The following is a 17,466-nucleotide window of genomic DNA, read 5'->3' as shown; positions in this document are numbered from 1 at the left end:
GGTCAAAAATAAAATGGTCTCATATAATATCACTGTGACATTCAAAAAATTTAGTTTGTTATTAATACTAATCTCTAATATGAATTGCAGTCTTTCGTGCATCGAATTGAAAGTGTCCAAAATGTAATTTAATTGTGAATGCAGAGTTGGATAATTGTCATCCGCATACTAGTGTACAGGAAATTGTAAAGACAACCTTTCAAGAGTCTGTTCTTTTAAGTCTTGCAAAACGATTTCTGCTATAATTGGAGATAATGGCGATCCCATCGGCGTGTCAAAAACCTATGAAACAAACCATTAAATGCAAAAAAAGTAGAATTAAGAATCAAATTTGTAGCAATCATAAATTCTTCTTGTGTTATTTTTGTATTCTTAGCTATATAACACTTTGTGTTATACTGGGATACTTTTCTTAATGATGTAATGCAACTAATAATTATAATAAGAAATATTATAAAGTGGATTATTAATCGAAGATATTATTATTCTCAAAGGAATATTCTGATTTTTGGTGTGCCGTAAGTTCTAGGGATATCTCTGATTTCTATACTTGCACTTTGTACTCAATTTTTTCAATTTTTATATTGGATGATTAAACATTATTTGACAACAAATATTTACTTATTTATTTTTTATATAACTTTTAATATTTGACTTTCAATTTTACTATTATAATGTGAATTACAGTATTATAATGTTACAATAATTTTTTGTCTCAATAATTATAATATATTAGTGATAGAAATAAATGTGTTTAATTTATAGTTATAAAAGCGTTTGAACATTAATTTTATTTTGAATTACTCTGTATCAACTAATTGCATTTTTGAGAAGAAGTTCAGAACGATGATAAGACTTTATGCTACTAATATGCAACTTCTGTATGCGACATATATCAAGTTGCCTATATAAATGCTGCTTGATATCGAGGCCTTTTCTTACCATAATTCCACTAGCGAGTATTATATGAGTTCATTATATGATTAAAAATGAATTTTTAGTGCAAAATAAAAATTAAAAGTACAATCTTCAACGATCATCTCGACAAATGTTATTCAGGTCATGATTTTTGAACAACATTCAAAAATTTTAGCCGTCAGTCAGACACCTTGCGTAATGGTAATACCGGCGGTATTGTAACATTCGAACATTCGAACCTTATAACTCGAGAAGTACTTAATGAAAAATATTTTATGATAGTGTTTTGGAAAGCTTCTCGAGATGATCTACAAGAATATGCAATAAAAAGTAGGGGGTTCTATTTTAAAAATTGAAAGTAACCTTTATGTGATCTTCAAGCAAGTATTCAAGGTCAAATTAATGACATTATCTTATATTTCCCTCAAAGCCACACAACTTTTGTCTGAAACATTTTTTTCTAAGATCAAAAATAAAAAAGTTATTTGGGATTGGACAATAAAATGGGATATCTTGTATATGCACATGCATACGTTCACACACACACATGCAACAGGCATACACATGCATACGACGCACACACGCACACGAATACACACAGAATTACTTGTATACACATGAAACTCGTATACAATACATATACAAGCGCGCGTGCACGCACACCCACACATACATCATAACACGACGTCACGCACATTCAACATACAATATGCATAGACACATACACACACACACACACACACACACACACACACACACATACCACACACCACACTATTCAATATTCAAAAATATATGCATACGCTGATCTATTAAACATAAAAGAAAGCATCTTTATAGAGTAATTGACAAGGAAGGATGTACAGAGTGCGTCCAAAATCCGGACAAATTTTAATTTAAATTTTCTGCTATATTATGCTTCCGTCAGAAGTTGTTGGTTTCCGAGAAAATCTGACGCTTCTAGTAAACAGTCATATTCTTAAAATGGTCGCGATATTGAAACCAAGTGCGGAGTATATATAATCGAAGAGCCGCAGTCATTGAAGACCTTCGCGCTGGACGCTCAGCAATAGAAATAATTTGATTTTTGGATACCCGAGATCAACCATTTATGACATTATGGCAAAATATACGGCTTTAGAACAGTCCAACGAAGGTTTCAGTATGTCATCGAGAAAGAATCACTCAAAAAAATGCATCGCGAGGACCTCCGCAATTGTTGAAAGGATTCAAGCGCTGATTTCGGATGATCCAGGGCAATCGTTGCGAAAGCAATCGTTAACATCGATTGTTGATGTAAGTCAACAATGCGTCGAATTGCTGAGGAGAACAATCATACACTTCGATACAAATCATACACATTAAAGATACGACAGATGCTCTTTGAAGCTGCTAGGACAAGCCGAGTTGTTCGCCTCGGCTCCCATTCTGGTCTCCTAATAGCTCTCAGATTTAAATCTCTTGGACTACTACGTATGGAGTATAGTTGAAAATCATAAACAAATTTCATAAACAAATCCCAACGTCATTAAGGATCGCTATTGAGGCAGCATTCGTCGGCATGGATAACACTACATTACATTGTGCATGCGAACGCTTTAGACCGAGAATAGAGGCCGTCATTCAAGCTAATGGGGGATATATCGAATTGTGCTCTACAGAGATTCTCCAAGTGCTATGTAAAAGGATTTTTTGTAATATTTAATTTTTCATTAAAAACATTTTGTTTAAAGAAATTATTCGATTTGTTCGGATTTCGATGACGCGCCCTGTACTTGGACGAACGTGCGAAAAATAAAGAGCAGCGTTTCAGTGGAAATATAATCCCGTATATTGTGATTTCTTGAACACTAGATATTCCACAGTAACTGTCTTACTGTGCCTGTCCCTATTAGTGTGCTTTTATATTTTGATAAGTCATAAAGAAATCTAGCACAAATAAATAAGAACAAATATTTTTTTTTGTTAAGTTAACTTATCAATGCATACGATAACGAAGATAATATTTTATTTTTTGAGTATTAAAGTATTTTAAATATTTTTCGAAAGATATGAGGTCTAACTACTCTAGCATAATTCAGTATAAATTTTCTAAAATATCCGATTAGGCCTAAAATATTTTGAATCTGCCTAACATTGTTTAACTTTGGAAATTTTGCTACCGCATTAGTCTTATTCACATTTATTTGGTTTAATAAATCCATTTTCTATTATATGCCTGAGGTATTCGACCTAAGTTCGAAAAAAAGAACATCTTTTCCAATTAATTTGTAGACCATGCTAATCAATGACATTTAATACGAATTTCAAATTTTCTAATCTTTTTTCGCAATCAATTATAATATTACCATCCATATAATATACTGTAATATCATCCATATAAACCAGAATGGTTTTATCGGCAATTAAATATAGTGTTTATAAAACGCTGGAAGACCGATAGAAAATTGCAAAGATCGAAAGGCATTTTGAGGAATTTGCAATGTCCAAGTAGTGAGATAGGATCAGTTCTAACCTAGGTCCTTTGAGGAGAACACGGGGCGCGGGGGATGCTCGTAGGCGAGGGGAAGCGGAGCTCGGGGGATATTCATAGGCGAAGAAAAACAGAGCGCAGGGAATATTCATAGGCAAGGGGAATGCCTAAAAAAATTATAATAAATTATATAAAATAAATCTTACTTCCTCCTCGTCTTCTTCCTCCTCAGCCTCCTCCTCCTCCTCCTCCGCCTCCTCCTCTTCCTCCTTCTCTTCCTCCTCCTCCTCCTCCTCGCTTCGTTTATTCCTTAGTCTCCTCTTCCTCCTCCTCCTCCGCCTCCGCGAGGATGTGAAGAAATTCCACCTCATTGTGCAGGTGGAGGATGAATTCAACGCATTCATCTGTATCAACGTTGTTGAGATGTACGGGCTGTACACGACATCTTCTTCCTCCTTTTCCTTTTCCTCCCAATCATTGATGATGATAACAAGATCCTTGTCTTCCTTCTCGCCTAGGACAACGTTCTTTCCATGTGGATGTTCTCTTCGAGGACGTCCTCCTCCCTCTTAATCAATTTTATTTTTTTGCACGGAGGCTCGTGGTTTTTCATGTCTCTTTTTTTCTTAGTCACATACGCCATAATTATCACGTAAGCCGCTAAATGGAAGAATATTTTTTGCCGTTTTTATAAATTAAAAAAATTATTCGTAATATATTACAATACACTGCTCTTCGTAAGTATTATTCTCGCGCACGCAGACAAGACTCGGCGCTAAGTCACGCGCAATGACATTACTGTGACTTACTATACCCTTATTTAAAAACAATAATCGCCTTGATCGTTCATAATATAAATTTACCATATAAAATATTCCAGGAGAACATAATCCATCTGTTTTTTTTTGTTTAACAAAATACCACCCATAATTTTCTTAAATTTTCAAATTTTTTTTTATCAAATTAAAGATTATTTCTTTACTTTCAACTATGTGTAATAAAATTATATTACAATATATTATTTTCGAGAATTAATTATTAACGCTTCCGTATATACGTAATTCATGCTCATATGCGTAAATAATTGTTGTTGGAACAGTAAAATATATAAAAACTTGAAAAGATATCTTAAATAAAATTTTTATAATTTTTTCTACATATTTTATTATATATGTATTTCAATTTTATATACAATATATGAGGGCAAGTCAATAAGTTCTTAGAAAATCTATCAGAGGGCACTCGTAGTGTCATGTCACATTATTTTTTAACAAGTAGCATCTTTCAGCTGATTACTGTCAAATTTTGAACGGAATTCATCGCGTAGTTTCATTTCTGTAGACAATTAAAGACGAACAACTTTTGTATTTTTTGCAAAATGGAAAAAAACGAGTTTCGTGCAGTGATCAAACATTTACATATTTTAATGCCAAAAGAAATCAAAGCCGAGTTGGTTCATAGCACATCTGCATCAGCGTTTGCGACTATATACAATTAGGTGAATGAATTTAAACGTGGTCGTACATCCACATGTGATGCACTTCGTTTCGGGACGTCCAATTGAGGCTGCTACGCCAGAAATCATCAATAAAGTCCACAATATTATTTTGACTGATCGACAAGTAAAAGTGCACGAGCTTGTTGAGGACACAGGTATATCACGTGGCATAATGATTTCAATTTTGCATGAACAATTGGGTATGAAAAAGCTATCGGCAAGATGGGTTTCGCGTTTGCTCACTGTGGACCATAACCACGACCGTGTGACGATTTCAAAATAATGTTTGAAGATGTTTCAACGTAATCCAATGAATTTCTGTGTCGATTCATTAGTGTGGACGAAATGTGGATCCATTACTTCACCCCTATATATATATATATATATATGTATATATATATATATATATTTATCTTAATAAATTAAATCATTTTTTTGTGTCATGTACTCATTTCATTTTGTAATAAAGAGTTTTTTATTGTCAAATTGAGGCATTTGATTTGAGTTAAAACCACAAAGTGGTATACTTTAGAGCTTGTAAAAAAATTGTTTCTATTCTTAAAAATATTTTATAATCAAGTTAAATGGAACTATTAAAGTCCCTGCAAGAGGGAAAATTTCAACAGGATCTTGTTCTGGGTAAACAGATCTACAATTTGCGAAGCGTAACAATGCATTTGAATACTTTGAAATTTTGCTAAAATCGATCTTAAACTCGAAATTTGAAGATTTTTTCATATTATTGTTACTGTATTTTTTAAGTGTATATTGTAGAGCTAAATGAATTATTGTATCGTCAGTGATTAAAAAAAAATATATACAATATCACTTTTAAAATCCGGATTAAGCCATTTTTACATCAAATCAAACATGTATTAAGGAAAATCGAAACTGATCTAAAAATCGTTCACTAACGATTTCTAAATTTGAATGTTTTTTGATCACCAAAATTTAGGGATGTTTTTTTGGATGGAAGCTTTTGAGTTAAGAGGTCGATTTAAAAAAAAATTTTTTTTCTTGTCAGTCTAACATATTGCATATCGTATTATTAAATATTTCAGTTCTATTGTGTAAAATATTTTTAAAAAATATAACTATACATAAAGAAATTAATGTCCATACTCATAAAAAATATCCTAATAAAGTGTATAAAAATAACACAAACTTTTTTATAATGTCCTAATTTTTTCTATAACAATTCGATAAAATTTATGCGTGTCCGAACATTCACGAGCGGTAGCAAGTATATACACAGTAATCACTAATGACAAAAAAATGACTGTTTTTAAAAGTTTAGCAATAGTAATTTTATACTATAATTTTCGCACAAATTTCAAAGAACGATAAGATACAGTATTTCTTTATAAGGGAGTTTGTAATAAGTCAAACGCACAGCAAAATATTTCAATCGTCAATTGCCTTTACTCGAAGGAATATCACTTTGCAGAAATTTAGTATTTTTTGACTATAAGTATAAAATCTTTGCTACAGTAACCATGAAGGCATTCTATGTATTTCTGTTCTTGACTCTCATCGGACTGGTTTTCGCAAATGTATGTATAAATTGATGTAATAGTATCACAAATTGATACACAACAATTTTATAGAAATTTTTATTACAAACAATTTTTATTGTTGCAATGTACTTATCAACGTATTAGAAGGTAATAATATCAGTAAAAATATATAAGAGATATCTTTCATAAATAGAAAAGTTTGTTAGAATTGTAAAGAAGCTGGATATTTTAACAGATATATGTTATATTTCTCTTTGTCTCTCTCTCTCTCTCTCTCTCTCTCTCTCTCTCTCTCTCTCTCTCTCTCTCTCTCTCTCTCTCTCTCTCTCTCTCTCTCTCTCTCTCTCTCTCTCTCTCTCTCTCTCTCTCTCTCTCTCTCTCTCTCTCTCTCTCTCAAGATATAAGGATATAAAATACTTACTTTAAAGATATAAAGTATATTTAGAATATTACATATATACTTATTTATTTTATCCCACACTTTCTCTTATGAATATAATATTGTTCTAAATTACATTTATGATATACGTTAAAAAAGTAATATTTGCAATAGCACTTTAAAAATTTCTAATTGCATTGAAAAATGTGATACTGAAACATTTGAAAAAGTTTCTAAATGCTTAATCTACAGAGCGAAAATGTTAATTCAAACTCATAAATTAAATTTATTATTTATTTAACATATTTTATTAATTTTGTAAATTATTAGCTAAATTATCTAAAAAACTTAAATTAAATAAATAAATTTCTTTTAATTAAGTCTTATACTTTTTTTTATTAGACACTTGATCGAGAAACGACCTGTCCTTATCCAGAAAGCTGTAATTATATACCACAGATTATGGTAAATAAAACTAAATTACATTTGAAAATTATACTTATTAGAATATAGAAAATATTATGACAAGTAATTAAAACAGTACATATAAATAATAAATAATAATATTGTATTATACGATTTATTTACACGCTAAAATTATATTCAGAATAATCTATTATAATATTTATGTATGTAATAAAAGTTTGAAGATTATACTTTAAAATATGTTTAAAATATGTTTTTTCAGTATGAAAATAATATCATAATATAGAAAAATAATATTATATCATATAGAAAATAATATCATAAAACTTTAGAAGTTTAGAATTATTTTAATGATTATGAAATTGTATCAATTATTTATTAAAATTAATATTTTGGACTAAATATTACGAAAATAAAAAAATGAATAATATTGTTTAATTTATATTATATTTATGATAGAATATAATACTGATAAATAAAAATCGCTATTACTTTTATGTATAGAGAATTTCTTTGAATATTGCAGATAGAAGTATGTAATTTGCTAAATATCGTTATTGACTGCAATTCACCTATAATAGGAAAACTACTACAGTTATTATGTATTTGTTCCTAAATTAAAATAAATCATGGTATGTGCAGTATAAATTATGAATATTAATTTTGAACGTTAGACGTTTCTTTTGTAATAGATCTTTACAAATAATTTAATAATTTCTAGGACTTTGTATATAATTTATTAAGTTAATTTGCTTACAGGAAGGTCTTAAAGGATAACTATTATGATACAATTATTGACATCGTAAAGGAACTGTTATGAATCATTTTATCTATAAAATTATGTACTTATTATGATCTTTATTATTGTTATATTTATAACACGAATGCACACACACACTATTTTTAAATACATTAAATTTTGAGATCAGTTACAAATATTGCACGTATTTTGCACTTATAATAAATAAATAATACATTGAGCAACTAGATATTGCTGTAAAATTATTTTACATATCCCATAAATTATTTGTAAATAACAGGAAATTATTATAATACATATAATAAATAAGAAAATCACAAAATATTGTACATATATATAAACCGCCATTATTAAAAAATTGAAAAGTTTGATTTTATAAGTAAGTGTTCATAAGTTTTATCTATTACTTATAACTATAAAAATGATGTTCGTAATATCACACAACACGAATGATTGTTTGTCGACTTACAGTCGACTTTTTCCAGTCAGCATATACCTAGCCGATTGTTAAAAGTCGATTGCTCCCAGTTGACTTAAAGTCGACTTTCAACAGTCGACTATGAGTCGACTATAAGTTGACTATTTGCTGACTATTAGTCAACTATGTTTTAGTCGATTGTAAATTGACTTAAAGATGACAAAAGCTCTATTTTTCACGCACGCACCACGCATGCACGCACAAATCCACACACATACACACACGAAATATTTTATTATTAAAATTAAAAAGATTAAAAGACCAAAAAATTAATGAATAATATTATAAAAAATTATATTTTAATGTTAAATAATTATTATGTTGTACGCGATTCGAACTTTACAGATTTTATAATTTTGAGTTATATACATATACATCGTTTACAAAATAATAATAAAAAAGAATTTATTAATTACACTTTGTTCATTACAATATAATTAAAAAAATGTGTTTTATATATACAGGAAAATCACTCTCTGCCCTTTTCACGCAGAAGCTGATTTTTCTGTTAAGGGGTGCTCAAAAATCGGTTTGTGCATATTTCACGAGCTCCTAAATCAGCAAATCATTTGCCATCATAAAATGATTTATTTTCCTTTTCTGGAACATAGTTCTTTCTTGAGTGAAAAAGGCAAGGGTAGTTTTTCTGCTAAGGGATCGCAACTTAAAAATTAATGATTATATATTTTTGTATCAGATTTATACCGAAATTATATTCATTAATAAAGTTTTAAATGTAGTCTTATTTTCAATTACTTACCTCTTGAGTATATACTAGTTTTGGAGTTATTTTGAGAATAAGGGATAGAGCTCGAAAATCGAAAAAGCACTGATTTAAGAGCTCTTAAAAAACTCCTAATTCTGAGCCTGTGAGCGATTTCCTATTATTAATTTTAAGAGGTGGGATGGACATCCACTCAGCCCCCCCCCCCCACTTTTAAATTAAAATTCCTAATCAGGACGAGCTCAAACTTTTTTTTGCGGATTTTAAAAGCTCATAAATTACTCCAAATTCTAAGCCACGCGTTTTTTTATTTTTGCATGGTGGGGAGAGGGTACCAGCTAGACAAAGTATTTAATATTTACTTATTAGGGGGTTGCATTAAAAGTTACTGTTTTTTCTTTGTATTTGAACACTTATTTTAATAACAAAATATATGAATACCTCAATCAAAGTATTTTCCTTCGGAAGCTATGACTTTTTGCCACTTTTCAGGCAGAAGTTGAATTCCACGACGAAAGAATGGTCTGTCTTTTGAATCAATCCATTCAGCAACCCAATTTTCGACTTCGCTATAATTATTATTCGCTATATAATTGGAAGTGTGTACCTTCCAGAGCATCGATCGGAACAGATGATAATCGCTTGGTGCTAAGGCTGGAGAATACGCTGGGTGCGGGAGAACCTTTCATTCGAGATCCATCAGTGTTTGTTTCACGATTATAGCAACATGCGGCCGAACGTTATCATGGAGTAAAACCATCTTTCGACGATTTGATGCAATTGATGGTCGTTTTTGCATCAAATTATCATTCAAACGTTCCAATTGTTGTCGATAACGCTCGGCGGTGATTGTTTCGTTCGGTTTAAGTAGCTCATAATACACGACACCCTTCATATCTCATCAAATACAGAGCATTGCTTTGTCGTGAACATCACAATCACCACTTTTGAATCGTCGAAACCAGTTTCTATATACTGTTTCCGATGGAGCAGATTCACCATAAATTTCCGCAAGCAATCGATGAGTTTCAGCTGCACTTTTTTTCAAATCAAAATAGTGTAGAAGTACACATCGGAAAAACTTATCACGTTTCATTTTAATTCAGTTATAGAAAAGCACATATGTAACCAAGGATGACGTCTGTTGAATTTTAGTAGGAAATGTTCACACTTAAAAATGATATAAGTAGCAGATGTGACCATAGCATACGCAGCTACTGTCATCTAAACGTAAACAGTAACTTTTAATGCAAACCCCTAATAGATAAACTTTATGCCAGTTAAAGACTGATCTTATCTATCTTAATGTGAGCATATGTACTTTTTATTTGGACATAACTGGAATTTTTTAGCAGGGAAGACATTATATCTGAAACTATTTTAAAATAAAAACAGGCTATGAAAATCGCTCCATGTTTTTCACAATTGTAGTCCTTGAATCTTATAGATATCCATAGACAGAGGGCAAAGATTTAAAGAGAGACACCGTCCAATTTATGTTATCCCACACTTTATGTTATCCCTTCCACAATGCGCGTTATCAAGTGGCAGCGCAAGTCAGAATTTGACGCCACCACTCGTTTGGCGTGGAATTCGAAAACCCATGTGGTATAGTACAATTATAGACATCCTATAAAGCAGTAAACCTTTCTTTATTAATAATTTTTTAACGAATAACAGCTAAAATCTGTTGGAGATTACTTAGAATCATGATTTTGATAACATATGTGAAAGTCAAAGTCACTCCAGGGTAGAGGGATCCCCTGATCAGATAATTTACCGTCAGTTTTTTTAATAACGACTAAAATATAAAGTATCGAAATACGTTTATTATAGTACAGGGCACCTATCACGGAACAAAATCGGAATAGATTCCGATCGGAATTATTTTCCCCAGAAAACACAATAAAAATTTAGAGAATAATTGAATAATTCCGATTGGAATCCATTCCGATTTTGTTCCATGATAGATGTCCAGGATCTTTTTTGTAGACAATATCACGAGCTCTGTTCGTTTTTTTTTTGTACAGTCAGAAAATTTGGATCAAAAACACATTTTTTTCATATAATTTTCAATATGATGGCCTAAATATGTCTGACCCCCAAAAAATTTTTTCAGACTCATTTTCAACAATAAAAATTACTTTAAAAACTTAAGTTTTAAAAAAATCGATGAAGGGAAAGCTAATCTAAATAAGTTTATTAAGCATGCATCGAGAAAAATGCGATTAAAGTTTCTATATAGTTACAACCCAAATCATTGAGACAGTTGTAAAATAGAGGATAACAATTTTTTATGAAAGAAAGAATACGAAGAAATTTCAAGATAAGCCGAGGGAAAAAATCGAAATTTTAAAGAAGAAGTAGAAAAATATTAGACCACTGTATTGAAAACACTGCTCATTACTTGCTTTCACTGAAATAACTTAGCATTAATTAAATTATGTTCATCATAGGTATTAAATAATTTCCATATTCAATACAATAAATTGACTTTAGTTGCATAATCTTAAAAATAACATTAATTTTAAATAAATATCGAAAAAAATTATGGCAGAAACAAAAAAGATAAAATACTTAAATGTATATAATACATTCGTAAATACGAGGTGTGAAAAAGAATCAAACCTTTGGTCAGCAAAAATACATTTATTCATATACAATTCATTTACTCTAATCTCCTTTGAAGTAATCTCCTTGGTAATGCACATACTTCTTCCAGCGGTCCCGCCATTGTTGGAAACACTTCTGAAACACGTCTTTTGGAATGATGTTCAGCTGGGCCGTCGTTTTCCGCATAATGTCTTCTCTTGCTGCCAAGTAATCTGGAGCTACCAAAGAGTACTACCAGAAAGTCCTTTGTCGCCTTGATGCTGTGCGACGCAAACAACCGAATCTGTGGGCAGTGACCACTTGGCAGCTCCATCATACGCGCATCATCGATTTAAATCAAGAGAAGACATTATGCGGAGCGCGACGACCTAGCTGAACACCATTCCAAAAGATGCGTTCCAAAGATATTTCCAATAATGGCGGGACCGCTGGGAAAAGTATGTGCATTATCAAGGAGACTACTTTGAAGGAGATTAGAGTAAATGTATAAATAAATGTATTTTTGCTGACCAAAGGTTCGATATTTTTTGAACACACCTCGTATATACATCGTAAATTGTTGTAAATATTAATGTAAATATACAATTTGAATACTTAAATATATCTTTTTTATGCTGCACACACATAGATAATAAGCTAAAATAAATTATGTTTAAATTATTGTACACCTCTATTAAAAATATATATATGTATAATTGCAGACATTAACGAATCAAGACAAATTATTTTCATTAATTTCTTTTCCACATTTCAGTCCGTTACATTTAAAATACCATAAAATGATTTTTAAGAGAACAGGTATATGCAATACAAACACCATTTGCATGGTTGTGTTTAAGTCGGACAGTACAATGATATCATTTGAGACGTTATTATATGCATAAATAATTTACGCATAAATGAGCGATATCGTTTGCGTTATCAGAAAATTGCGAGGAACATGACCTTGGTTATATGTATATTATTTCAAACATGTTAGTGAATAATTTCTGCTAAAATTAATGTAAGCGCATATGACTCATTGTAATAACTTCTACTAACAGTTACAGAAAATTTCCGAACGTGACTCATTTTTTATCTATGGCCAATCAATTATTACAGTACAATTTAATTTATACGGCGCATATAAGAAAGATATGGTGTATAAACATGCAATTAAAATTAATTACATTGTGACATAATATAATAATAATAATAATAATAATAATAATAATAATAATAATAATAGTAATAATAATAATATGCTTTATTGATATGTCTAAAATACAAAAGACAGATATAAATTTAAGATGACATCTCAAAAAAAGCGAGGCGCCAGCATAATAGTACAATAATGTTGAACCAACATCTCAGAAAACATTGAAAACGTTGAACATTGCAAAATGTACCAACATTACAAAATGTAGAGTCAACGTTAAAAATACCACGTTGCAGAAACATTCAATGTTCATTGAGTCTATATCTTACAGATGTTGCAATTAAACATTGATTCAATGTATATATACAATAGAGACTTTACTAATTCATTAGTAAAAAATTTTTTATACATTGATTAATCCAGTTTTATTGCTAGAATAAATATTACCGATTAGCATCGTATTCCAGAATACACGATAAAATTATGATTAAAAAAAGAAACATTTTTCTCTGAAATCAAAAATTAATTTCATAGTTTTGAAGTGGTCATTCTAAAGCTATCCAATGCTGCATGACCTCTATAATCATACGAAAACTTGCTATTTCGATGTTCGCTCCACGAACATTAAATGTTAAGGACGTGCAGTTGTGCTCAACCTAATGAGCACATTAGTGCTCACCATTATGAAAATTTTTATAAAAATTTATTTTACTTTTATATAGTATAAGATATTTCATAAGTTAATTTTTTAATTTGTTAATTTTTTTATACAAGTTTTTTTATACAATATATTATAAAATGCTTCCTGTCTTTACTACTGCCGCCGATCGAAAAAATAGCGACTTTAATGTGTTATTTAATGTGTTACTTATTTTGCTTAATGATTTCTTAAAAATGAATACCGGAAATTATATTCAGACAAATTTCATATATTAGGTGTTGGAATTAATTCGTAGCGTTTTTTAATGAAAGAATGTTATTTATTTCACATGAGCATTAAAAAATACATTAATGAAAGTACTTCCCATCACTTGTAAAACGCTACGAATTAATTCCAACACCTAATATATACTATGAACATTTTATTAAAAAATTGAATAAAATAAATGTGTAAAATTATAGTTTTTAATATATTGGAAAAAATCTGACTTTAAAAAATAATTGGTATTGATTCTTATTATTTAAAATTAATTCTTTATTTTCTAAAATGTACTGTATATGACTATAGATATATATATTAATAACATATATTTCTCAAAATTTTGCATGCTTAAAAATTTATTTTTTATTTAATAAAAAATATACCCAAACAACATAAAGTTTAAAATTGTGACATAAAAACCAGTTTTTAAATTGTCTTATAGACACAAATAAAATTATGATCCGATTTTAAACACTTTTTATTGTCTGAGATACGTATTACTATTTCTTTCCAAAATTTAACAGCTGAAATGTATTTCAAATAATAATTTGTTCAACATTGCAGCAACATTAACAGTCAATATAGAAAAATCAATATAGATTCAACACAATTTGAAGAAACATTCATACTTCAACATTCAATTTTGTAATATCTCAACAAAATTCTTTCAAAATTTTGTGTAGTATAGGTATAGTAATATGTATAAGAATGTACTACAGTAATATGTATAAGGATGTATATATAATGGCAATAAATTTCTATGTATTTTATTTTATATTCTGATGACTATGTGTACCTGTCATTGAGCTGTGTATTAAATAAAAATTAAATATGTGAGAATATAAATTTTATTAATATAATTGACAATTTTGCAATTATTTAAACACGAAAAGTATTTAAATGAGAAATATATTTTCTATAAATTGTTACGAGAATTAATGCTATCGCAGAACCACATGAAAATTTGTTGAAAATAAACTTGAACCAAGAGTAGATATAAATATATTTTCATAAGTTGTACAAAGTTGCAAAAAATAAAAAAAATGTTTTTTTTTGCTAATAATATTAGATACTATAGCATAAAACACATCGTAAAATAAATTTACGTAAAATAGCATTGTGCGACAAACAATCAGCTGATTTGCATGAGTCATAACAGATCTTTTCAGAAATAGATTTTAACTATTATTTTTAAGAAAAATTACGTATATTAGGTAACAATTTAGAAAGTAAGTAAAATAATTTGTTTTTACATTTTTTAATTTTGAAAAAATGTTTTTTAATACTCTAATTTTTAAGACTCCAGCTGCTAGTAGCTTTTACAATAGAGCAGTGCTTGACAGATAACTTTTGGGCTGATTTTTGGAATAACGCTTATGACTATTCCTTACATCGCTCTAGCCGCTGATTGCACGTATAACATATCAAAATTGTTTTTCAATTCCTTGCACTGACATATAGATATTCAATTTTTTCTCTTTCAGTTATAAAATTCGATATGTTTTTCTTTTTATTGTTATATTCATTGTAATGAATTTATAAAATTTATATTTTTTAACTGAATGTAAATGTAAAGATATACATATGAATATTTTGCAAGTGTTAACCAATTATATAGTATTGACGCAAACAAGTATACAATAATTATTGTTTACCTATTTGTGTCAGTACTTATATAATTGCCCGGGAAAAAATATTTTATACATAATTATATATAGTTATATAAAAATATAATGAGATGGACATATTTTATATATAATTGCATATATTTATATATAATTATTATATATAAACTTACATATAAAATTATATATAATTATATAAAATTATACATAATTATATATAAAATATGTCCATTTATATACAAATATATAAAATTATATATAATATAATTTAATATAATTTAATATAATTATATGCATAAAATTTTTTCCCGTGTGCAATTAACACTTGCAAGCATATGCATATACTTTTACATTTGCATTGATTAAAAGAATAAATTTTATAAATAATAATTACATTATGACTAATATATAGATTTAATATAGACTCAATTATATTAAAAAATATATTTGTTTTTCAAATAAGAAGGATCCTACATTTAATTGAAACGCTTAACATATTTCTTGTGTAAATTTATATATGTACAGTCTGATTCTGTACATTACGAACGCATTTATGAGTCAGAACAGTAATGTAAATAGTAAAACCACACAATAGCAATACAAACTTATTAAAAAACTTATTAAATTATATAAGTAATTTAATAATTTTTTTATATTAATAAACTTTATAACACGAATATTAATTGCCATATATTAATGAAGTCTGAATTTTGTGGTCAGTTATCAAATTTCAATGTGATTGCAATTTTATATTTGATAGCTTATAGCAAAATCTTCTCTAGTGGTTCGACTTTATGGGTGCAATAAGTTTCACATTGTATTTCATTTATATTTGATTACGATAACTATGATTAACTTATTTTCTATTACAATTTTTTATTAACGCAATAAAAATGGTCTGATTGATGTCTACATCACATATACACAGTATTTCTTTCAACTAAACTAATAAAATAAAATATTTTTGTTATTTTTAATAACAATAACAAAATATTAAATAGAAGTGTCTTAAGTCACAAGATCTATAACGAGCAATAATAGATATATATTAACTATTATAATATATAATAATTTGTTATCCAAGTGTACAGTTACAATTAAATACGTTCTATTTACAATTAAATACGTTGTATTTAACTTTATAGTCGTAAAAGAATAGGAAAAGTCCAAGCAAAGCGAACGCTCTGGGCAAAGCGAATATTTTTTTATTTTCGCTTATCTATCTGAGATAGTACTATGAGTCTCTAACTGTTGAAGAAATAATTGATTGGCGATGCATGAAATTGCGAAACAATATATGATTACGCTCGTTTGTGTTTGATAGAGGAATAAGAGAAATTTTATGTTTTCTTGCGATTTTCGCTAAGGTACGTAGTGTAACTATTAGTAGTAACTGTTTCTTAACCAGTGTGAATGATTTTTTATAAGAATTCTTTGACATTAAATGTGTATTTAAGGTTAAAATTTTTTACTTATTGCTTAAACTTATTCTAACTTTTTCAAATTCGCGCCAAGTAGTTCTTTGGGATGGGGGCAAAGCGAATGTTCTATCCTCAGTGATGCATTGAAAATAATACTGGGAAGACGGAAGGACAGACAATCTTTCGAGTGAACAAAAAGAATTCAGATGATTGTTTACATTTCATTTTTGCTTTTTTGTTCACAATACAGTATGATACATGTTCTAAAAAATACACCGACCCATCATCCGAAGACTAGATCTAGTGCAACAAATATGTCCAAATGGACTTATGAAGTCACTACACTATACATATATAGACGATTTAGTAGCTATTTTTGTGACGACTGCAGACACTGATTTTGCTTTTTTTAATTCCATTCTTATTGCTCGAGTGACCTATCTACTTTGCCCAGAGGAGTCAAGCAAAGCGGATAATTTTTTTTTTTACGTTTTGAAAAGACATTTAAATGTTTAAGTTTCTTTATTTTATTTTAAGATTAATTCCATTAATAGAATTATGAGAATAAAAAAGG

General features: G+C 29.0%; 1 long non-coding RNA gene across 1 annotated transcript; it reads left to right on the top strand.

Moving 5' to 3' along the window:
* The first annotated feature begins 6,250 nt into the window (after positions 1-6,250).
* Positions 6,251-8,198, top strand: LOC147909352 (uncharacterized). Its single transcript, XR_015545531.1, has 4 exons — positions 6,251-6,442; positions 7,188-7,250; positions 7,738-7,843; positions 7,971-8,198. It is a non-coding gene; the product is annotated as an uncharacterized LOC147909352 (long non-coding RNA).
* Positions 8,199-17,466: the final 9,268 nt, after the last annotated feature.

Source organism: Acromyrmex echinatior, chromosome 6, assembly GCF_024713525.1.
Source record: "Acromyrmex echinatior isolate Ae372 chromosome 6, ASM2471352v2, whole genome shotgun sequence".
Taxonomy (NCBI): domain Eukaryota; kingdom Metazoa; phylum Arthropoda; class Insecta; order Hymenoptera; family Formicidae; genus Acromyrmex; species Acromyrmex echinatior.
This window is presented reverse-complemented; position numbering and strand designations above follow the sequence as displayed.